This window comes from Pan paniscus, chromosome 5 (assembly GCF_029289425.2).
Source record: "Pan paniscus chromosome 5, NHGRI_mPanPan1-v2.0_pri, whole genome shotgun sequence".
Lineage (NCBI taxonomy): Eukaryota > Metazoa > Chordata > Mammalia > Primates > Hominidae > Pan > Pan paniscus.
In genome coordinates this window covers 165,234,405-165,259,650 of record NC_073254.2, presented here as the reverse complement: position 1 = coordinate 165,259,650, position 25,246 = coordinate 165,234,405, and positions in this window count along the sequence as shown.

Below are 25,246 nucleotides of genomic sequence, written 5' to 3'. Positions count from 1 at the left end.
CTATACTGTACATTTGACTGCATAATTTACATAAATGAAATAAAACTCTTTTAACTTTAACTTTTTAAAAAGTCTAGATATACCAGCATTTTAACAGATTTTCATACTATAAGCTATTTAATAAAGAATCATCCTAGAGTGGAAATGAAAGAGCTCTGAACCAACATTGAGAATGTCTAGGCTTTGTCACACACACAAAAAAAATCTCACGGCTTCAGAAAAGCCACTTAACCTTTTGAATTTCATTGCTATCATCTGTTAAATGATGGATAGGAGTAAATGTTCTCTTAGCTTTCTGATCTAAAATTCAGTGATTCTAAATGTAAAAGTATCTCAGGTATGAAATACTGCTCTAAACGCATTTTTCATGGAAATTCAGTGAAATGTGAAAATTCAGCCAGCGGATGCATGCAAATTTGCTGGATAGAGAGGCCAGAGGTTGCACTGAAATTCCCTGCTACAAACAGTCTAGGAGGCTAGCCAGACTCGTCCACGGGCATGGGAAATCAGCTCTCAATCTGCTCCGCACATCAACCTCCTCTCTCTGCAAGGTCAGGCTCAGTGCCATCAAAGCATTATGAATGTGCTGTGGCTTTTCTTCTGTATCTGGTGATCATCTTTCCAAATTTATCAACAAAATTAGATGGAAAGAACTATTTGTGTTTGGATATGTATGACGATCACATTCCTTAATCAGATTAAGACAGAGGGGAATCCATATAATAATTATGTGCATATGATGAAAACTTATCTTTCCTGCATCCTGTGGGGATCTGCCATTCCCAGTGACATAGTCTGCAGAGGGCCAAAAAATTAAATGTGGATTATAAAATCATAACATTTGCAATGTTGATGACTGCAGTATCGCCTCTCCCAAGGACAATGAAATGGGGGGAACAGTAGACATTTTCTCTATGCAATCTTAAATTTATATTGACTTAAAGAAAAATGTTAATGCATAGAATTTATTTGCAAAATTGTCTTGGAGATGGATTTCTGCTGTTCATTTAATGATGAAATATATTTTATATGTTTGTTCTAAGAAAAAATATGATTTTTTCTCTTTAATCATTTTTGTTTATACTGAAGTTGTTGTTAGAAATTTATTTTTAGGAGAAGCTCTTCTCAGCCTTTGATACTGTGTCTGCATACCACAATGCTGATAATTGGTTTGTTCCTTATTTTATAATGGATAATGTCATAGCCTCGATATGCATACTAGTATCTTCTGACTTAAAGGACATAGAGTCAATGACAGATCTCGTTTTCTGGGTTTTTTGACAACACAAGAGTTTCTAAAATCAACAAATTTACCTTTATTAAACCTTGACCAAATGTGAAACTATGTAGCAAATTATCCATAGACATATATGCTATTATAAAATAATGCCACAGAGTAAGGATTACACTCATTTTCTACATTTTTCATGTTTTATTTAGCAACATAACACTATTCATCATAACAAAAATACGATTTAACTCACAGCATTCCCAAAACTGTAGTCCCAGAAAGTGATTTCTAATGGTTTTACTATAAATGCATATAAAAACACTGCTTGTATTTAATACATGTATTATCACACTTTGTCATTATTTCAGCCTCTCAGGGGCAGCCCATAATGCTGTCATGGCTAGAGATGTACAGACTATCCATATCAAACAACAACAGCAATTTTCCTGGATGCTATGCAAGCCAAGTTAAAGAGCACATTGGATAGAAATAAACCATTTTATTTTCTTTTTAGTGTTCTAATTACAAAAGTAGAATCAAGCCACGGTTATTAGGTTTCTAGAAATTTAGTGTGCTGCAGTAAAGCAATCTAAAAGGGCAATAAATGTTTATGAGTGTCTAAGTTAAATGAATGTGTTTGCGTGTTTCCAATTTTTATTTGTTATGCAAAAAAGACCATATTACTTTAAGGTCATTTAAAGTTACCTTAAAATTTTGTTATCTGTGATTTCTCTTTTTTTTTTTCCAAAGCTATCTTTTCCTACTCCAAATCTCACACTCTCATAAATGTCTACTGAAAATTGCAATGTGCTCACATAACTCATCTTGTGGATTGAGGCCATAAATATTAACAAATTAGCTGCAACAGCACTTGGCACCTTAAAGTGTATCTCTCCTCTTCAAAGCTTGCTGAGTCAGAGCCCCTCAACTGATAAAGATCAGTCAGGAGATATGAACTAATAATAAATTGTAATTTGCTGATTAAGGAAAGAACACTTATTAATGTACAATGTATGCTTGAAACCAGTGGATTTTGAGAGATATATTTTTCATTTACACCTATCTCTCCTGTCAAGAATGGGGATGTAATAGCTGGCATGTACCTCTCTCTTATAAGTCAACCAAAATTGGAACTAATTGGGAACTTCTTGATTCATTTTCTGCTAGTGATGACAGGGTATTAAAGCAGAAAGTGCATCTTGGGTTATCAAGTATGTATTGAAGCACATTGGTCAGAAACTATTTGGAAGAAGAGTCCATTTGTCTCCATTAGAAAGGAACTCCATTGAGGTAATTTGTCAGGGTGATTTGGCAAGAATTTGACTAGATAATCCTGTTTGAAGACATGATCTTCCTGTATCGTCCTGAAACCCCAGAACTGCACTGTAATTTTGTCACTCGCAGCAAGTTTGGGGAATTTAAGAACTTATCCATGATGTCATAACAACTGGTTTATTTGGTCATATGTTCCAAACTAAACATTCAATTCATTATAAAACAAACACACAAAATGATGCTAAACTATATTTAGTGAATAATTCAATTGAAAGAAAATGTTGTTTTTTTTTTAATGGAGAATTAAAGATCCTGTGTTGATATTAGTTAGATATGAATTATATAATGTCTCTAGATGGAGAAAATTGAAGAAATGATAGGGATATTATTATTAAACTTTTAAAAATAGAATGATAGGGAATTAAAACATTAGATACAGAGGTACTATAAATGGCATTATACATATATAAAGCAAAAGTAGACATATATAAATTATGATAATCTAACTTTATATGTGTTTTTAACCATGGACTTTTAGGAAATCATGCTAAGTTTTGCACTCTAAGAAAAACTTAGTAATATCATACAAATTGATGCTTCTTATTTTATGTTTCAGTTATCCATAATATTTCAGCGATTTTTACCTGAATACACAACTTCAAATAATTTGACCTATGTCAGTAATGTACTCAAATTAAGCTTTCCACTGAAAGGTAATCATATCATTTATAGAAGTCCACTGGGGACTTCTGTATATAATGTATATAAAACTGTAAAAAATATAAATTTGGGCATAATGCTGAGATACGTTTTTAAACAATATAAATTCGGGCATAATGCTGAGATATGTTTTAAACATTTTTATCCATTCTTTTTTGTGCCTAAAACTTTGATGTATATTACATTCATTTTCTTATTTCTCATGAACTATGCTTGATTCACACATTTTCCAATAGTGATTTTTTTCATAAAAATAGCTGTATTTATATTAGTCTCTATTTAAGGTAATAAACAACAAGAGAAATAAGATGTCAAGTGAGAACAAACTTCTGTTTTAAAATCTCAAGGAGATATCTACATATAAAGGTATAATATACAATTTTGTCCTGTGTTGAGGCAAAGCATGGCTCAGACTCATCTTTGGAATTAATATTTATTCTGATTATCAGGATGTGAATGGCTTAAAATTCTAAGCCATTCTTGGTCCTGAATAATTTGTAAGCTTAATTATTATATTTTTAATTCATTCTTTATTTTTAGGTAGAACTTGGATTATTGTTATTGTATTTGTAGAATATCTTTTCTTCCAAAAAAATAAAAGACTTCAAATCACATTCAACTCAGGTAAATTGAACTAGGAATTTTGGTCTTATATAAGCAATTCAGTAGAATACAGTTCTTGAGTGAAGCCTTACACTAAGATTTTCAACCCACTTGTATGTTGGTGCCCAGAAACATGTTTTTTAGATTCTATCTCAAGGTAGAAGAAGTAAAAAATTATGAAAGACAGAAATTTAGAACAAGGGTTCCTAGACAGGAGAGAAATTTCTCTGACTGAGAGAGCTTTGGGGTGACCAGAATCAAAGGATGAGTTAAAAGACACTACAAAGAAGGATCTCCTTGGGTTTAAATTCAACCATCCAACAGGTTTGGGTGTTAGGCGCACAAACCAGTCATTCTATGGGACTGATAGGTAACTTAAGCACTTAATGGTTGAAGTTTTCATTTCACTCTCATGGAGAGATGTCCCCCATGAGCACCTCACCCATTGGACAATGAAAGTCCATGGAAGATAAAAATTCTCTTTTTAAAAATCACTTTGGTGTGTATTTTGCAATTCAAGTAATAAAAAAATTAATACTGTATGAGGGTTTTCATCAGACTTGCTTGGGCTGATGTGGGAGAATGTGTGCCTTTCCATAGTCCTGCTTCCTTGGAAGCTGTAGCATAAACTTGGAATGTCATCTCTGTAGAACTACACTTGGGCTGTGGGAGCTAAAGGTTGGCAGGCCTTAGACCTGTGGGACAAGAACAATATAAAAGATATGTGGGAAGCTCGGCTACTGTCTGGGGACACTGCAGATACTCTCAGTGGGGAAGGAGACAAAAAGGGCTGTGTACTTAAGTATGTGGTGAGCCCCATGGGATGATGATGTGCCTGCTGAGGTTCCTGCCCTGTATCCTTCTATAAAGCTACGGAAACACAACATTAAAGCTTACTTGCATCTTGTGAGTCTGATTGCCAATTCAGACCTCTGTGACTACATTGGTGCAATGCATATGCATTTCTTCCTATATTCATCATCCCTTCCACTCTGTTCCCCCAATCCTGCAGAGGCAGGGAATACCAAGAGATAGCATAAAATAGAATGCAACTCAATGAATATTTATTAAGTGCCTGCTATTTGAGAGGAGGAATGGAATTTTCAGCAAAATCTCCAGAGGAAGCTATTTTTCTTCATAAAAAAATGCACACACACCTGCATTCTTACAGACATGCACATAGCCTGTGTGTCATCTCTCTGCACTGAGGCATAGTAACATATTGGAGAAAATGTCATTTATTACTACAGGTTGTGACAATCACTGAAAAAATTTACTGCAGGAAATTAGCCAACAGTATTTCAGCAGGAGGTCCAAAAATTATCTATCAAAGATTCAGAGACTTGCGGAAACATTTCACTTCATTTATTCAAATGCTCCGGGCAAATAAAATTGTGATGAAGCATCTAGCAACCTCTGCCCCATGCATTTTGACAAGCTTACTGCTAATTGATTGTTTGGGTCCCGCTCACGCTGCAAGAGAAATAGATTACTATTGATTTTAGCTGACATTTCATATTAGCGCATATATTTTATTTTTATTTATTTTTATGAAACTGAAATCAGGCTCTGTAACATCACAGGAGGAAATGGAGGTGTCAGAATTTGGCTCCGTTCTGTGGCCTTTAAAAGAAAGGGATAAAGTAGCCATCCCATTAACAGTACCATAGATAAACAATTGATTTAGCATTTGTAAAGCAACGATGTTAATATTACACCATCTTAAGCAAGGCAATCACACTTGGCATGGAGAGGATGTTACACAAATAAGAAAACAAACAAATTCCCAAATCAGGCTATTCTAGCATACCCACTATCAACACCCCAGTTGGTCTCTTCACCCTTCTTGGTCCTCATGAAACTTAAATATATTTTAGGAGATACAACATGCGCATTTGTAAAGAGTTTGTAAGGGCTCCCTACATGCATCGGCTTTAAATGCACTAATAAAGCTATAATCTGTACGGCATATTACATCAACATAATCAACTGTTATGTTCACCAAACACTTATTGAAGATTTGCTGTTATCCCATGCTAGGCCACATGCAAACAACTCTACATTAGAAACAGACCCATCCTCAAAGAGTGCAAGTCTACTGAAGGAGGACAGATGAATAAAATCAGTAAAATGTGGCAAGGTAACAATAACAGTAAGCATGTGCTATTTGGGAGCTCCTAAAAGATACGCCAAGCCAATTTGCTCAGACCTGATTTCTTCAAGGAAGTGACTGGAGAATAGTACCACTGAATTGCAGAGTATCAAAACCAAATGGGAATTTGAAGGTCATCTAGATCTAGTATCACGAGTCTCACTGTCAAACGAGGTGTGAGTGAGAACTGTGTGAGGAGATACACATACTTTTAGAAAGTATTTTATGGGCTTTCTCAACCTACAGAAAGGGATGACATTGCACTAGAGCCAGGGAAGAAAATTATCCCTAACCAGAAGACATGCTCTCTAGGAAGCCACTTGTGAGCTGAGGTCAAGAAGCTGAGAAACACTGATCTAGGCTTTGGTTTTACAAATAAGAAGACTGGAGCCAAAGAATAATAAACATCTTTTCAGAAGGCATTTTCACTGAACCTTTATTGAGCTCCTACTATATGCATGAAGGCATTTTACAGATTGGAATTAAAACACATAGTTAAATCCATTCCATCCAACGACAGTGAGAGGAAAAATTTGCCTTCCATTTTAAAGGAAGTTATTATGGGTGAGTATATGAACAATTAGACAAAGGAAAAGGAAGTTATGATGGCAAAAGATAATCAGGTCATTCTGTGCAATGGAGGAAGTCAAAAAGGAAGGAATACCAAATGATGTTCAAACAGCACAAAAAAGAACACATATTCCCCAATGTACTGCCATGCAAGGCAAGCCAGATGATGATCGCTGCAATACTCACTGGAAATAAACACCTGAGACAGAAGGAGAGAAGAACTGACATCTTCTACCCAGCCAAGGCCTGTGGCCTACCAATGGATTTTTTGGTATCAGTTACCTCTTGGTAATTTTTACTTGGCTTATTTATTTATTTATTTATTTATTGAGACAGCATCTCAGTTGGTCACCCAGGCTGGAGTGCAGTGGCATGATTTTGACTCACTCCAACCTCTGCCTCCTGGGTTCAAGCGATTCTCGTGGCTCAGCCTCCCTAGCAGCTGGGATTACAGATGCACACCATCACGCCTGGCTAATTTTTTAATATTTTTAGTAGAGACGGGGTTTCACTGTTGTTGGCCAAGCTGGTCTTGAACTCCTGACCTCAGGTGATCCACCCCCCTCAGCTTCCCAAATTGCTGGTGTGAACCACCACGCCCCACCATTTGCTTAGCTTTTTGAAAAGAGGCAAACAGTTTAGCATCATGAAACACATCCCATTTTCCTTGTAAATGTTTTGTAATAAATGGGAAACTGTACAGCAGTTAGTTCAATATTACCCATGCAGGATGCATCCTCTGAGCAATTACCTTGTTTCCATGGCAACAGCCTATCTGCCCATCCTTCACTGCAATACTGGGAAGTCACCAATTTGGGTCTGCCTAGTAATGCCAAGGAAAACTTGGGGGAGGAATGCAAGAGGATTGTAAATCTGATGCTAACTGCATTAACAAACAAACAAACCACTATCTATACTATTGATTTACTGGTTCCTTTGAGGAGCTCAAAACAATCCACAAGGGAAGACCTGCAATGTTGGAAAACAGAAATGAAAAGCAAAATCTGTGGAAGAAAAGGAGGAGGAAAATGACAACTAGGCTGTCTAGTGTCCTTTCCCCCACCTACTTTCTTGGCAGGAGACCTCTGAAGAATTCTAGGACATTGAGTGCAGAATGGAAACAAATCTCCAATAGACTCCTGTGTGGACCTCACACTCCATCCAGAGTCTGCCTGGGCCCAAAGCATGTACTTTTTATTTTTTAGAAAATCCTGAAAAAAGCAAAAGAGGCCAGCAAGTGTGCCTCGGACATCTGTGGAAAACTCATTCTCTTATTTTGGCTGCTACACTCCAAGGAACTGCAAGAAAAAATAAACCAGAAGAATCACATCATGCATACTGAGACATAACTCAAGTCCAAAAGCAGAGGAAGCTACTTTAGAGCAAGACTGCCAGGCCCACTGCAGCTACCTTCATAGAGGGGGTTTTAGACAGAGATTTAAAGTTGGAAATTAAAGATATGCTCCTCAGGGAAAAACGGACATTAAAACAATGCCATGCCCCCTGTTATCACTCTTGATTATAGGCTCTCATGGGAGGTAGCTCCCAGACAGTTTTAGAAGTAGGATGTAATTTAGAGACATTTCCTTGGTAGGGATCATAAGGGAGGCTCTAAAAAGGGAGGTGGGAAGAGAATGTGGGAAAGGTCTAGGGAGTAGAGTAGCAGAATCATGACCTGAAATACTACTGGTTGATGAATATGACATGTAATTACATCTAATTACAGGCATCCCTTGGAACCTGGACCACTGGGTTGAAGATAAATTTAATACCTGGGAGAAATACTCAGACTAATATAATAAAGGTTTTTATTCTATTTAGAAGGATAAATGTATTCATGTAAATCTCTAAATCAAATGATTATGCTTCTGAGAAATTTGCTTATTGAAAATTAAAAGGACATAGCAATCTGGGATACTAAAGAGACAAAGAAAATAAAAATATTCAAGGAATTATTTCATTTTATAAACCACTCTGCTTTTAAAGTGCTTATCTTGAAGCAACTTGAAAGAAAAGTTAAACATAAGGATAGAAAAAAAATCTCTGAATAATTAAGATAGACATGCTTTAAAAATTATCTTAAAAATAGGAGCATAAAATAATAACTATAATGTGGCCCACAAACTCTGCTGATCTCTGTTCTACATAGGCACATGGGAACAAATTATTTATACTTGATAGATTATATATTTATATTGCCCTATCAAAATTCACGAAGGTTCTCAGCAATTATACCTACAAAATATTCAAATAAAAAATTTGAAAATATTGTTTTTCTATCTATAAAATTATATAGCTTATCATGTTTTACAATTAAAAATCTTATTGCTTGATTTAGTGTACAAGAAACAAATATATTTGATAACCTACATTAGTGTAAACCCTATAATATTTCATATAGAAAAATACAATGTAAGAAATCTATGCCAAAACTCACTGCTTTAAAATTATTCACATAATATTTAGTCTGTCCAAAATTAAATTACTCAGTTCAGATATTTTACCAAGATATAGCTAAAGATATAACATTATCAATGGAAAATATTAAATAAATGTTGAATTAATGAACTAATGGGGAGTGCAAATAATCGGTTGTTTTAATTCACCATGTAGTTTGGGATCACAGGCATAACCACAGATATCTCTAAACTGGGCATCATGAATCAAGGGCCCTTTCTCCCTACTGTAATAGCATTCTCTCTTCTCCACCCCAAGCTCCCTAAGCAGGTTCTCCTTAACTTCCCTGGAATTGTGGAATCCATTTTCGTTTTCCTTTTTGTTACCTGCATCCTGCACAGTTTGCCAGTCAAGATTTTCTTTGCTTTAGTGTATTATAAAATGAAACACAACAGATTTACTTAACATCACCTCTGTGCCTAGTGCTATTATTCGTCACTGTGAGGTTTGGGCATGATCGCCATCCTAATCTACTGGGACAAGTAAGACAGACAGATAACTAATAAAACTCAGTAAATTATTGGATAAGAGCAAATAAGTGGTACATGACCAAAAATTTTTTTGTGGCTTAGAAAAGGACAATGGAATGGAATAGATAAAAACTCCATAAGTGGAGAGATAAAGGGAAACTAGTATTTAGTAACAACTGGTTTTTATCAGGCCCCATGCTAGAGAGTTCACATGTATTATTTTATTTATTTCTCACCTCAACATGTTGAGATGTATCTCTGATAGTTACAGCAGGCAGGGAAATTCTGGGCAGAAGAGGGCAGGTCCCCAGTGAGGGCCCCACCCTCAAGCCGCAAAGCCTGGGACCACAACTCAAAGTGAGAACCTACATCTCTGTTTTCCCACTCCAATGTTGCCTTTTCCAAAACCACCCATGGCCTGCCCTGCCCCCATCCTATGCCCATAAAAACCCAAGGCTCAGCTGGCAGAGTGAGGAGAAGGAACTGGACATCTGGCACTACAGTTCGATGTTCGAGGGAAGCTGCTTGACTTCAGATGGACAGCTTGGTGGAACAGCTTCAGAGAAGAGTCTGTCCCTGGCCGGACTCCAGGGGAAGATTACCTTCCCACACGGTCCTCTTTTCAGCTCTGCTTCCCACTGAGAGCCACTTTCACCAGCAATAAAATCTCCTGCATTTACCATCTTCAATTCATCCAAGCAACCTCATTCCTCCTGGATGCCGGACAAGAACTCGGGTGCCATGAGTGTCGGTGCAAAAGGCTGTGACACTGACCCTCCAATGAGCTGTTAACACTTAAGCCATCCACAGACAGAAAAGCTAATAGGGCACTGTAACACTTCTTCTGGGGCTTCTGGGATCTCAGGCACCCTTCCCTAGATGCTGCCGTGGGGCCAGTATGGAGTTTGCTCTTGCTGGTGCCCAAAGGTGCTTGCCCCAGCTCCTGCAGCTGTTCACCTGCACTTCTCCTCCCACGAGGGGTGGAATTCATGGAATTCACCCCTGCTGGCATCCATGCACTCCCGTTCCTGCCTGCAAAAAGGTCAGGGAAATATCCTGTTTCATCTCTTCATAATTTCACAAGATATGAGGCCCAGTAGGGCTCCAAACTTGCCCAGGACTATATTGCTTGCAGGTCTCTGAGCACACATTCCAATTCAAGTTAATACTATTTCCATTCCAGCCAGAAGGAATATGAGTGTGCACTAAAGCACCAAGCTAACATTATGCATAGGCACAGGTGTGTTTGACAGATAATGATTGCAGCGATCACCTAGAACAGAGCATCAAAGGGGAGGCCATGAGTTTGCAAACAGTACATGTGGAGACACTCAAATTCTTTAACATGGCCTACAAGGTCCCATGTGATCAGGCCTGGCTTGTCTATCCTCATCAGAGCTGCTCACTGCTTTGCTCACCTCCAAACTCCAGCCATGCTGGGCTTCTTTCAGTCCCCCCAGGAAGCAAACCCCTTCTGGTCACCAAGCCAAAATGCTCGCCTATCAAGCTGATGCCTGGCTGACCTTTATATTCCATTAGGTCTCAGCTGAAATATTGCCTCCTCAAAGGCATCTTCCCTAACTATGGAAAGGCAGGTCCCCCCATCTCATACCCTCCAACTTTATCATTTTATTATAACAATGCATGTTCTTTCATTCAATGTGCTGATTACAATCCTAAACTTTACATTTATTTGACTGTTGTGTTTATGATGGGTTTCCTGGCTAATGGGAGTACCTTGAAGACATTAAACTTATAAGTTAATCACAGTTTAACCAGAGCCCAGAGCTATGGCTCTCACACAGCAGTTAGGCAATAGATAATTGTTGAATTAATTTAAGTGATAATAAATGAATGATTCCTTTTTTCAGTTTTAGTTTTAGCACAATTTAGTAAATTGAAAAGAAAGTTCATTCCTATTGTTTAATATCTGTTGCTAAATAAATGTTGAATTTGTGACATATCTATTTAAGAATGGCAGGTATTCACTCCCAGAGGATGAGAACATATGGCTGTTGGTAAAAACAATAACTGTGACACATTAAGAAATTGTAATATAAGAAAACATGGTGTTTTGAAAGTTAAATGTGGCTGAAATCCTAAATAGCTGAGCAAGTAGTAAGTTACCATTGTTGTTAATATTTACAGACATCAATAACTCTTAACGCTGGAGTTCTGAAACAAAGAAATGTTTGTTTTTCTGCCCTGTGAAGGATCTGACGCTAACAGAGGGTCTAACTGATCTTCAATTTTGAGTTCTCGTTCAGCTCTGGACTCAGATTAAACCTATCTCCTTTCCCTACAGATTCTTTAAATCTATGCTTTCCTGGTGCCTATGATCCTTGCACTAAATAGCAGAATTAACATCAGGGTCACCAGCACTAACAGCTGCAACCACCCTCAATGTGTGCATTGTGTGTGTAGAAAAAGAGCCCTCAGGAGAAAAATCTGTATGGCAACAGTGGTTGCAGTTGGATGGTGGGGCTATGAGCAGTTTTTAGATGCTTCTTCCATTCACTGTTTTCCAATTGGGAAAATAAAGTAAAATATCTTTGTAGTTAAAAAACAGTAATAAAGCCAGCATGATGCTTGAGCTCACTTATTGAGAAAATGAGCCTCCATAAGGCCAATTTCCTCACTGTTAAAGCTAATAATAGTGATGAGTGAAAAGAATAGACTCGCGAATTACCCTCCTGATAACGCCAACCAACAGTATTACTAGTAGAAGCAGAAAAGTTCATTGTTGGTATTATATAGTCATATTTAGTGAGCAATTACTACATCAGGCACCATGCCAAGTGCTTTGCATAGTACTATCTTGTTTAATCTTTGTAAAAATCCTGTAAGGTGATTAATCTCATTATACTCATTTTGCAATAAGGAGAATAAAACCAAGAGAAGTGAAATGATTATATAGGCCCAGTGTTCAGTTTAACCTTGAGATACCCAATCCATGATTTTTATCAAAATCATTCCCTGATACATCTATTTGATGACACTATTAAGCATATATTATGTGACAGGCACTGCCCTTGCCATTGTTCTGTCCTCAGGTATTCAAATCAGTGGGAGAGACAGTTGTATAAACAGACAAATCTAAAGTTATGGGCTTTTACCAAATAGCTTAATTGGAAAATGATGAATGTGAGAACATTTAATATAGGAGGGTCTGAACACAGGCCTGGGACAGGAAACATCATGACAGATAAGAGGAATGGTGTCATGAGGAAGGGAGCAACAAGAAATGAGATGGAGAGATAGCAAGGATTTAAAGATGAATGAAATGTCATGTTTACATTATAGAGATATGACTTTAGCATATACTGAATAATTTGAGATAGACAACACAAAAGAGGCTAGAAGGTTTGTTGGGAAGCTGCTGAAATTTGATAGTCAACAGAAAAAAAGGGCTTTAATCAGGGTAGTATGGCAGAGACACAGTGAAAGGAGAGGAGTTGAGAAATATTTAGGAAATTAAACTTGCAATTTTGATTTGCAACAAAAACAAGGTACAGAAAGAAATAAAAAATAAATGAGTGTTAGCTTAATACGTTGGGGAAATAAATGTTGGCACCCTCGGTCCCCTGTAGAGATAGAGAAAGCAGGAATAGAAGCTAACCAAGCAGGGCAGAGAGGAACTCAGTTTCAGACTGTGGAACAATGGAATGAAATAGTCAATGTGTGGCTGTCCTTCAATATTTGGAGTTTATAGACAGCTTTGAGCTGGGCGTAGTTCTTTCATGATCTTTAGTATATTAGTAGTAGATATCTCACCAAGGAATTTGGCGAGATAGCTCAAGGAGAGTGGAAAAGATAGAATCTTGCACACAAAATACAGGAATTTTGGAGGTAGAAGCAGGAGAAGAATTCAGTGGGCAATGGGCAATGACAGAGCCTTTGCAAAGAGGCATTTTAAGATGTACCAAAGACGAGGAGCACATGAAAAACACACGGGTAAGCGTCCATCGTAAAAGCATACAGAGAATCAAAAGAGAGTGGTGCTATGGAAAAGAAGAATAAAGAGATTTTTCAAGAACTGGGGAGAGATCAACAACAACAGAGGCAGACGCATGGCCCAATTAGGTAAAATTGAAAACTTAATTCATTTGGGAATTAGGTGATCATTGGTGACTGGGTGAAATCAGTAAATTGGTAGGGACAGAAGGCAAGTTGCAGTTGTTAGATGAGTGAATGGAGAGGAAAGAAATCAAAACAGATAGATGGAGGCACTTTCTAAAATTTTGATAAGTAAAGAAGAAATAATGGAATTACTAGATAGAATTCAAAGTTAAGAGTTTAGGGGAGATATTTGTTTTTTTTAGTAAGTGAGAGAGATATCAGCTAGATCTGAGAAGGTTTATGGAGTCAAGGGTAGAAAGGGACAGGTTGACCTTGGGAAGGAAAAGAAGTGCCCATCCACTAAGACTGTTGGAAATAAGGGAAGACTGTGTGTGTGTAGATAAATTTGTTAATGGAGACAGAAAGTTGAATAATAAACATTATGCCCAATGACTTCTATGTTGTGAATGGGGCAGAAAAATCATATAATAAAAGGCTCATAAACATATCAGGGAATAATAGTCCAGTGAGAAATCTTAAAAAAACAAACAACAACAACAACAACAAAAAACAGGGGGTGGTTGCTAGTGCCAGGACACCTATTCTAAAAAGCACTGACCTTTGAACAAAGATTATTAGAAGCTGAGGGTTGATCTACAATGCAGAATTTTATATCAATGTCAGAAATCTTCAGTATGGAAGTTGGGCATGAATACCTATAACTGACCATTACAAATAAATTTAGATAAGAAAAAGAAGAACACCTTCCTACATCTTATCAATGAGACCTTTGCACTTCACTCAAAATGTTTTTCATTGCAGGAACCTTGTAAATTCTTTCTCATGAACTACCAGCATTATGTGGCATTTAAGTCAACATCACAGCCCTTGAGTCTATCCCTATGTCAAGTATTAGCAGATGAGACATATATGAAAATTGGAGAGATTTCCAGATATACATGTATGGAAGAAATTTTATTCACTGGAATTCATCTTAGTAAGGGCACTGCATTGTTTTGAAGAAATACTTGTATATACCATTTCGTATATAGGAAAGGTCATGCAGAATTCAAAAAATGTGCTCGCCAAAAGACAATATACATAAAAAGAGGAACTTATGCTTGAGAAATAAGTAGGGGAAGGAGTTCAGGGGAGAGATGTAGAATACAAAAGAGAGTCTGAAAAAAAAAACAGCAAGAGTGTTTAAAGGTGTGATGTCTCATAACCTTCATAGCTTTGGTAAATTCAACTAAATTCAAAAATATTCCAGTTCTGTGGAAGTACTTGAGAGAGATGTAAGGAGTGTGAGTTTGTTGCCTGTACCCAGAGGATGTGTAGAAACCAAATATGTCACACAAAGATCCAGGAGGCAGAAAGTGAGATGAGTGTAGGATTCCCCGCAACTCCCAGGTACAGTGACAACTGGAAGGAGAGGGCTAAACTGTGGACTTTCACATGCTATGGAAGTGAGGATCTGAGCTCAATCTAACCACCTGCCCTGGGACAACACTGCCATCCGTCCCCACTCTCCCCAGCTCACATCTGCCAAGCACCAATATTCACTAGGGAAAAATTTAGGCAAAATATTTAGACAGAGCTGTTTGGTAGATAACCAGTAGGATGACAGAAGTGTAACATTGTTTACTCAGAGAACATAATGGGGAAGAAATATTAACTAGAACAGTTTTGACTCCAAACATTTGGCAATTAAGCCGAGTCGAAAATAGACTTTAATGTGAACAGATTGCTCTTAGAAAAATAAATACAAATAGCTCATAAACATATGAAAAGATAGTTAACCTTACTCATAATCAGAGAAATACAAATAACACTAGTGAGATGCCATTTTTCATTTAGCAGGTAAACAGGCACCTCAATACTAGGAGGAGTTTAAATTGGCACACCCTTGTGGAAAGTTATTTGGTGACATTTATCCAAATAAATTTTAAATGCTCATACACTTCAAATCAACAATTCCATTTGTAGGAATATCTTGTGGGCAGCTAGTATTCATGAGAAATGACACATATGAAAACTTTCTCATGAAAGAACTGTCTGTGATAGCCAAGAGTCCATCAGCCTGGGAGTGATAAGTCAAAGGTTGATGTAAGCAGACAAGGAAATATTATACAACCATCAAAAATAATGAAACATATCCCTATTCACTAATGCAGAACAATCTTCAAATTACAGCGTGCAAAGTAGGATGCCAGGCAGTATCTCTAATGTACTATCAAATGGTGTATACACACACATATAAATGCTTAAAAACTGTTTATAGACACATATACACAAATCTATGTGCTCGTATTTTATAGCATATTTCTAGGTGGATAGATAAGAAGTTTAAAACAGTGATTATCTTCTAAACTGAAAACTGTCTATTGAAGGGAGAGATCCAGAGGGAGACTCACTTTTCATTACACCTCTTTTTACCTTCAGAATTTTGATGTTGTTTAAGTTGAGAATAAAGATATGAGATCAGCCCAGATAATCAAGTTTGGGGTCTGGACTAAGCAAACCAGAAAGACACCTTAGAGGAACTGATAAAATGTGACAAAACTGCACATTTTAAAACAGCCTGGAGGTCTCTAAGATACCAAAAGCAGCCACAGCGGAGGATGAGGGTGGTAGGGTATATATTGGACAGTGCAAAGTGTCTGATAAAGCAGTTTCCAAGTGATGACCTGGTGCGGGTTGAGAGTGGCTGATTGCAGAAGAGATAAAGGTCACCTGAGCAAGGAGATCAGGAGTTGTGTTCTAGATGTTTGCAAAATTCATAAAAACACTGCATCAGTGGACACTTTTTTTTGTTTTTGAGACAGCATCTTGATCTGTTAGTCTTGATCTGTTGCCAGGCTGGAGTGCAGTGGCGCGATCTCGGCTCACTGCAACCTCCGCCTCCCAGGTTCAAGCGATTCTCCTACCTCAACCCCCCAAGTAGTTGGGACTACAGGCGTGTGCCACCATGCCCAGCTAATTTGTGTGTGTGTGTGTATTTTTTAGTACAGACGGGGTTTCATCATGTGGAGCAGGATGATCTCGATCTCCTGACCTCATGATCCGCCCGCCTCAGCCTCCCAAAGTGCTGGGATTACCGGCGTGAGCCACCGTGCCCAGCCGGACACTTTGTTTTCATGAATGTTGCAAACATCTAGAACTACTGACAAAAGGTAGAAAAGGGCAGTCTGTGAACCAGGACGCAAAGTTTTCTTTGCTGGAGAGTAAGGGGTTGATCCTGGGGCTAGCGTTTGATGGGGCAAGGATGAGGGAGAAGTTGTACAGTCGAATGACATGAACCCATAGGTTCTATAAGATCCAGGTTTCATTACCTCTGACCTCACTCCTACCACTCTCTCGGAGTCACAGTTCTAGAGCCACACAATGCAGTCCTCTTACTCCCTGGAGAACTCTACCTTATAGCCTTGGCACTGGTCATTCCTGCAGCTTGGGGAGCTCTCTGTGGGTAGCTGCAAGTTTCCCTTGGGTTTTTGCTCAAATGTTACCCTCTCAAAGAAGTCTGCCTGGACTACCCACATATAAAATAGTACTCTTTCATCAGATCTTTTTCCTTGCTTCCTTTTTACCCATAACACTTATCATGTTCTTAATCTTCTCTGTTAATTGTTTTCATTATCTGGAATAGAAGCTCCATGAGGGCAGGAAATGTATCTGGGTTTTTTTGTTGTTGTTGTTGGATCCTCAGTGCCTAGAACAGTGACTGGCAATAATATATACTCAATACATATTTGTGGAACGAGTAGAATTAGTTTTTACATAGGGGTAAATGGATAGTAATCTCAAATTACATTTATTTTCTAAGATGTGTGCATTTAAACATAAAGTGCTTTGAATGACTCACAGATAAATCTCTTCTGTTTCACCAAATGTTTACTGAGCACTTGCCAGGTGCTAAGTAAGCACTGCACTGGCAATGCAGACAGAAGAGTCAGACAAGGTTCCCAGTCTCAAGGCTTTCATCAACTTGAGGGGGATATGAAGACGTATAACCCCTAATAACAACTCAAGGCACAACCAAATAAGGACAAAGTACTGCATGAATCCAGAAAAATACTTTATCGGTTTCCAAAGTGGGAAGTAAGCAATTCCCTGCCACGTGTGATCACCCTGGGGGTTGGGAAGGGATCATGAGCAACAGCATGAATGGTGCTGATGACTAACCTGCTCTCAGCACTTCGTGGGATTCTTTGCTCCAAGCACATTATAGACGTATCCAGTTCAACTCTTGTTAACCCCATGAGGGAGTTAACAAGACGAGGACATTAAGACTCAGAGAAGTGATATAACTTACTCAATAGGACTTCATTCTCTAGGCAGTGGAGAGCTGTTGTAAGGGTTTTAGGAAATGACATCATCTGTCTTATGTTTCAAAACAATAACTGATAGCAGTGTGAAAGAAAGGAGGGGGTGAGTGCCTACATTTGTTCAAAGGAAATGGAAAAGAGGGCCAGGTTGGAAGTATTTCAGAGGCATAAATGGTGGAACTAGATGAGGCCATGAGGGGTTGACATATGAGTGTTCTATTCACTGAGAGGCAGCATGGAGGAGATAAACAGAATTATTGAACTAAACAAGTTTTTATATTCACTTGTGTCAATCCTTACTATCCAGCAGCAAGGACAGGAAATATAAGTTTAAGTCGTTTCTGGGGAAGATATGGAAATTAAATATTCTTCCTTCCAGCCTAACAGAGATTTTACCACCTACTGGTAAATGCAATTTATCAAATCCATTAAAATAACTGTAGTAAAAGGTGTGCATATGTTTTCCTGAAACTGTTTTAATGGCCATTGGAGTTTTATGGAGATCTTTACCTGGGTCTAGGATTATAAATGGAAATTTTCACCAACTTTCCCTCTGATATTTGTCCCATAAAAGAAAAAAAAAACTACATTCTGATAATGTTATTTTTAGTTTCAATTTTTTATACTAAAATATTTACTCCTCTGGATTTGGCTCACTTTTCCTTGGACTCCCAATCTCAACTATACACATCAGTGTAAGAGTCAGCGGGGTTCCGGCAGATGCAGTGGGGTGAATGCGGCCCTGGAAGGCAAGAAGTGAATTATATGTCCTCCAAGCAAGGATACCTTGAAGACGTTACTACGATCCTTGGAGACTATTTCCTCATGCAGAAATGAAGGCAGTGAATGAGACACTCTAATATTCATTCATTTCCTCATTTAGTCATGTAAGTACTAAAGGGCACGCGAGCCCCAAAACTGGGGCTTAGTCCAGGAGGATTCTTGGCTTTGCCAGGAAAGAATTCAAGGGCGAGCTGGTGGTGTTAGACAGCAACTTTTTTTTTTTTTTTGAGACGGAGTCTCGCTCTGTCGCCCAGGCTAGAGTGCAGTGGTGCGATCTCGGCTCACTGCAAACTCCACCTGCCGGTGTCACGCCATTCTCCTGCCTCAGCCTCCCAAGTAGCTAGGACTACAGGCGCCCGCTACCACGCCTTGCTAATTTTTTGTATTTTTAGTAGAGACGGGGTTTCACCATGTTAGCCAGGATGGTCTCGATCTCCTGACCTTGTGATCCGCCCGCCTCGGCCTCCCAAAGTGCTGGGATTACAGGCATGAGCCACTGTGCTCAGCCTAGACAGCGACTTTTATTGACGCAGCAGTGTATAGCAAGAGCAGAGGTACTGCTTCTTGGGAGCAGGGCTACGCCATAGGCCTTGGGCCCAGAGTAGCAGCTCAGAGGCAGTTCTACAGTCATATTTATACCCACTTTTAATTATACGCAAATTAAGGGGCAGATTTTGCAGACATTTCTAGAAAAGGGGTGGTCACTTCCAGGTATTCAGGCAGTTGTCATGGAAAGGGGCGGTAACTTCCAGGTGCTGCCATGGCAATGGTAAATTGATATGGCACACTGGTGGGCTTGTTTTATAAAAAGCTGCTTCCACCCTGTCCCTGTTTTAGCTAGTCCTCAATTTGGTCCAATGGGTGAACTCCACCACTGGGTGTCCAAGTCCCAACTCCTACCTCACAAGGATTCAAGAAACATACATTGAATGTTCACCATATGCAAGTCTTAGAGAGATACAGAGCTGAAAGAGCCAGATCCAGGTCTAAAGGAGTTTTCAGTTTAAGAATCCCAAACTAAGCAATTCTGATTTTAAAAATTAATATAATATTTTAAAAGCTACAATGATATCTCAAGGAAGTGATCTCTGCATTGAAGCCAAATTAACCATCCCATTGAAACACGTTCAAAATTGTTGATATTTGTTTCCTAGATAATTTATGTTTTAGGCTTTCTTTCTAAAAATTGAATGACTCGGAGAACCAAGGAAACAAAAGCCAGACTGGATGAAGGTTTGATTTCTGTCTTCGGTATTGTTGTATCATACTTGTAAAAAGAGGTCTGAATCCAAGAAAGCAATATGGAGATACTAGGAGACTCCCAGTTTTCCTCCAGCCCTAGCTTTTGCATTTGAAAAAATGAATTATTTTCCATCAGGTGTCATCTGGAGCAGCCTCTATAACTGGGGAAAAACCTGTGCTTCTGACCCCATGCCCTCTATTACCCACTGTCTGCAGACACAGAGAAAGGGCAGGCCTCCTATGGAGCATAAAGGATCTTTTCTATGAAACGTTGCAGGAGGGCTGCATTGGCACAGATTCTCACAGCCTGCCTTACATGCATTTCCTTTCTTTACTGGAAATGCATCATTTCTAGAAAAAGTGTGTCTGGGGTCTGCTCCCAAGCACAGTGGTGACCATGGGAAGCCTGCTCGCTCATAACAGGAAAGTGCTCACTGTTCCCATTGGACGCAGGTCCACAGCTGACAGCACAGTTCAGACAGAAATGCTTCTTCCTTTAGAGCTTCAGGGATCTGTGCAGAGGATCATTCCCCTGGGATAACACAACCAACCAGCTCTATTGTGCTCTGTTTAGCTTACACAGAAAGAACCAAGATTTTCTTCAAGCCTGCTTCTGAATATGAATGACAGCAGAGAAGCCAAGAGTCACGGCTTCTGATTTATGGCAGCTGAGATTTGTCTTTTACTATCAACTAAGTCCATGACTTGGAAAATGGTAGATGCTTAATAAATATTTGTCAAATTAATTATGTGGTGATTTAATAAGCTAATTAATTTATGGGCCTAACTCTAGCACAATGCCTGACACATGGTTAGTGTCAATAAATAGTTGATGAACGAATGAACCAAGAGCAAAGTCTACAATGCAATTAAGTATTGGGTTCCAGGGCCAGACCCAAGGCAATATTATGAAATGGATGGCACTATTCCAGACTCTCCCGTCCTCATTTTCAGCTCCTGCATACACTTACCAGGGCCTGCATGGTTCGCTGTGGATACAACTAACATGTATTTCATTCTTTTAGAGTAATAAACAAGGTTTTATACCCAGAGAAGAAGGGAAAATGGCAGATGCTACATTTACTTGTTTAATTCATTTGCTTAGAGACTTCCAGAAATATTTGTTGGGGGAAATTATTTGCAGTGGTTCCCAAAGTATAGTCCCATGACCAGTAGCGACATCATCTTGGATCTTGCTAGAAATGTAAATTCTCAGCCCCACCCCAGATCTACTGAATCAGAAACTCTGAGGGTGGACCAGTAATTTATATTATAATAAGCCCTCCATGTGATTCTGAGGCACATTAAAGTTTGAGAACAACTGCTTGGACTTTTGTTTTCTTTTTTGTTTTTCTGTTTCCAAATAACTAGCTACATGAGACCCACCCAGGAGTGCTCCCTGAACACACAGTTTGGTCTCTCCCCTAGATTCTGAGAATTTGTATCTCTACGATTACAGCCAGGGAATCTGCATTTTGAACAAATGATTCTTTTACACAGTAGAATCATTTTCCTGGTGCTTTGCTTTCTTTCCATCATCTATTAGTTGATTAGTTTCAGCAAAAGTTTATAATTGATTAGATTTATTTTATTACCTTAACAAAGTGGCAACCAGGGATGTTTTAATATTTGACAGATAACTAAAAGACCCTCTGTCCTAAAGCCAAAATAATCACTAATGATGGAAATTCAGGTCCTGCTACAGGCAGCACAGGATGATTCTAGACTCGGGTGAGGGTCTCCCCTTCAAAATAAACAGCATCGATGGTTTCCTATTCAGCAAAATGAAAGGGGAAAGGAGAAAAGTGGATTACATATTGGCTATTATGTTTTTAGAATTCAGCTATTAAAAAAGTTGAAGGCCACAGGCAAAATTCAGCCTGCATATATGTGGGATTTTTTTTAAACCATTAAAACATTATAAACAAAAAACTGTTAATACTATATAAAAATCTGAATTGCCAGAATCTCTTGAAAGAATGAAACCTCTGGCCACATTGGTCATCTATTCCTACATGGTAACAATTAACTAGATCTGACAAGTTGCTGCTTTTTTCAATTCACCACAGTTGCCATCATCCCCTAGTGCTTCGCATAATCTCCTCAGTTTATGATAAGTTGCTGTTCTCTATAGGTATTTGATTTTGTGACTTCTGCTTTACATGGATTCACTACCACATAGCCTCAGAGGCAAGCATTTAGGGAAGACCTGGAATTCCCTAAGGAACAAGAGAAGGGACTACAGCACCAGTATCCCAGTCACTCCACAGTTCTGGCTAACTCACTTAAAACAACAAAAAAGCCCTGCGTGGTGGCTCACGCCTGTAATCCAGCACTTTGGGAGGCTGAGGCAGGTGGATCATGAGGTCAGGAGATCAAGACCATCCTGGCTAACACGGTGAAACCCCGCCTCTACTAAAAATACAAAAAATTAGCTGGGCGTGGTGGCAGGCACCTGTAATCCCAGCTGCTAGGGAGGCTAAGGCAGGAGAATTTCTTGAACCCGGAGGTGGAGCTTGCAGTGAGCCGAGATAGCGCCACTGCACTCCAGCCTGGTGACAGAGCAAGACTCCGTCTCAAAAAAACAAAACAAAAAAAACAGTGAAAAGGCTGCTGGTGCTACTGTTGCTGCTCCTGCTCCCTGTTGGTCAGGTGTATGTTCATGCAGTTTGGTAACCATTCGAGTTTTAAGGTGTTTTTCTTGTCTCCTCATCTAGGTCAGGAAGATTTGCTAGCTTTCCAGTCCATTGAGAGTTCTTGACAAACATTTTAATGCATTTTGTCACATTGCGATATTTTTTCAAAAAAATTAAATAAGCCTTTTATTACAGACATTTTCATGTCTTAAAATTGCATCACAACATTTACTCGATTCGGTATTCATTCGATTATGAGAATGGTCATTTTTAACCAAGCATATAATCAGGCAAAACAAATTATAGCTGGTTCACTTAAAAGCATGTCCTCACATACCTATCAGAAATATTATACGCCTTATACTGTTATTGTACTATGTATAATGCATGAATAACTAACCTTATACATTTATACTATCTGTTCTTACTACAAATAATTTCCCCCCAACAAATATTTCTCGAAATATCTAAGCAAATGAATTAAACAGGTAAATGTAGCATCTGCTATTTTCCCTTCTTCTCTGGGTCCAGGACCTTGCTTATTGCGGTATTGTTACTTCATTAGCAATCTGGGAGTGAAAAGATTTAAATTCATGAGCTCCAGTGGCCACACAAAGTAGAGGTTAAACAATGTCTTGCTCATGATAGAATAGGTGGATTGAAAGATATCATACTTTTTTCCGGCCGGGAGCAGTGGCTCAAGCCTGTAATCTCAGCACTTTGGGAGGCCAAGGCAGGTGGATCACGAGGTCAGGAGATCGAGACCATCCTGGCTAACACGGCGAAAAACCCGATCTCTACTAAAAAATAGAAAAAATTAGCCGGGCGTGGTGGTGGGCGCCTGTAGTCCCAGCTACTCAGGAGGCTGAGGCAAGAGAATGGCGTGAACTCGGGAGGCGGAGCTTGCAGTGAGCCGAGATCGCGCCACTGCACTCCAGCCTGGGAGACAAAGCAAGACTACGTCTCAAAAAAAAAAAAAAAAGAAAAAAAGAAAAAAAAACAAAGAAAGAAAGATAGCATACTTTTTTTCAATGCTGATTTTTACAAGGTAGCCATTATTTCCCCCAATGCTCCTCCAAGTGGTCTTATGCTAAAATAGAAAAACGCTGCAGAGGAAGAAGAGTATAGAGATTGGAAACCACCCACACCCATACAAGTTACTGTCGACTTTTAGCAAGACTTTACTATTCCCTTGACTTCATCAACGGGGCTTTACTATTCCAGGAAACTCTGGCCCACAAAGATAAAAGCTGCAGATAACTTCACTGTTTATTTCAGAGACGTCTCCAAAATCCCACTTAATTTATTATCAGACTGCCCAACTTTTCAATAAATAGCATCAAATGACTGTTAACTCTCCGAGACTCTTGGAAATCCTACCCACCCATTTTTAATTAGTATGATTTTCACCCAATATTAACCCTTATACCATACCCCCAAATCTCATAAATACTCCGACTTTTTCTTCTCTTCTCCTTGATTTTATGAGCAATAAGCTTGGGTTTGCCTTTTTATCAGGTATTTTAATGGTATTGTTCAAGGAACCAGCATTAAAACTCCAACACACCAGACCCATCAACGACTTAGTTAATATTTTTACCAACAAGCTGTTTTCCAAGCTCGATTTCACCAAAGTTTCTTCCTCTATTTCCGTTTGTTTGGTTCTTTCCTGCCGTGATGGGAAGTTGTTTCAAATTGGATTCCAACTCTGAAGCTTCCTACGCCTGCCCACGTTTCTGGTCCATGATGGCTCTCATTTCCATTTTAGATAGCATTTTTATTTTCCTCAGCTTTAACTTCTACTGAAAAAAGTTGCTTAGTCACAGAGTAAACCTAATTTTGGCCTCATCCCACAGATACTTCAGCCACACATTACTCACTGTTTTCATTTCCAGAATGTAAATCACAAATACAAAGGAACGCTCATCTCTGGACCCTTAGCAGAATCCAGTGTTGTGATGCACAAGTCCAGCTTAGCAGGTTTATCCAAATTCAAATCCCTCTGAAGGGAGAAATCCAACCCACAGCAGTTCTTATGCAAATGTTAAATGCTTTAAATATTTTATTTTAAAGTTTCTTGTAAAAATTGTAGCTCATTAGTCCAACGTGTTTTTGAAAAAGTACAATATAGATCCCAGAGAGGTCTTGGGTTCAGCCTTGGGGAATAGTGAGGAACAAGCTCAACATATTTTCTTTACCATGGAGCTCAGTCTAATGATAAGCAGCCATGAAGCAAGCATTGTAAAAATAGTTGCTTGCATTGCAATTGTGCAAAGTTCTGTGGAGGGGAAATACAGAGGACTGCAAGAGTATGTCACAGGGAACATTGTGGAAGACAATGTGGTGATTCCTCAAGGATCTAGAACCAGAAATACTTTTGACCCAGCAACCCCATTCCTGGGTATATACTCAAAGGATTATAAGTGATTCAACTGTAAAGACACATGCACACGTATGTTTACTGCAGCACTATTCACAATAGCAAAGACTTGGAACCAACTTAAACGCCCATCAATGATAGAAGGGATAAAGAAATATGGCACATATACATCATGGAATATGATGCAGCCATAAAAAAGAATGAGTTCATGTCTATTGCAGGGGTGTGGATGAAGCTGGAAACCACCATTCTCAGCAAACAAACACAGGAACAGAAAACCAAACGCCCCATGTTCTCACTCATAAGTGGGAGTTGAACAATGAGAACACATGGACACAGGGAG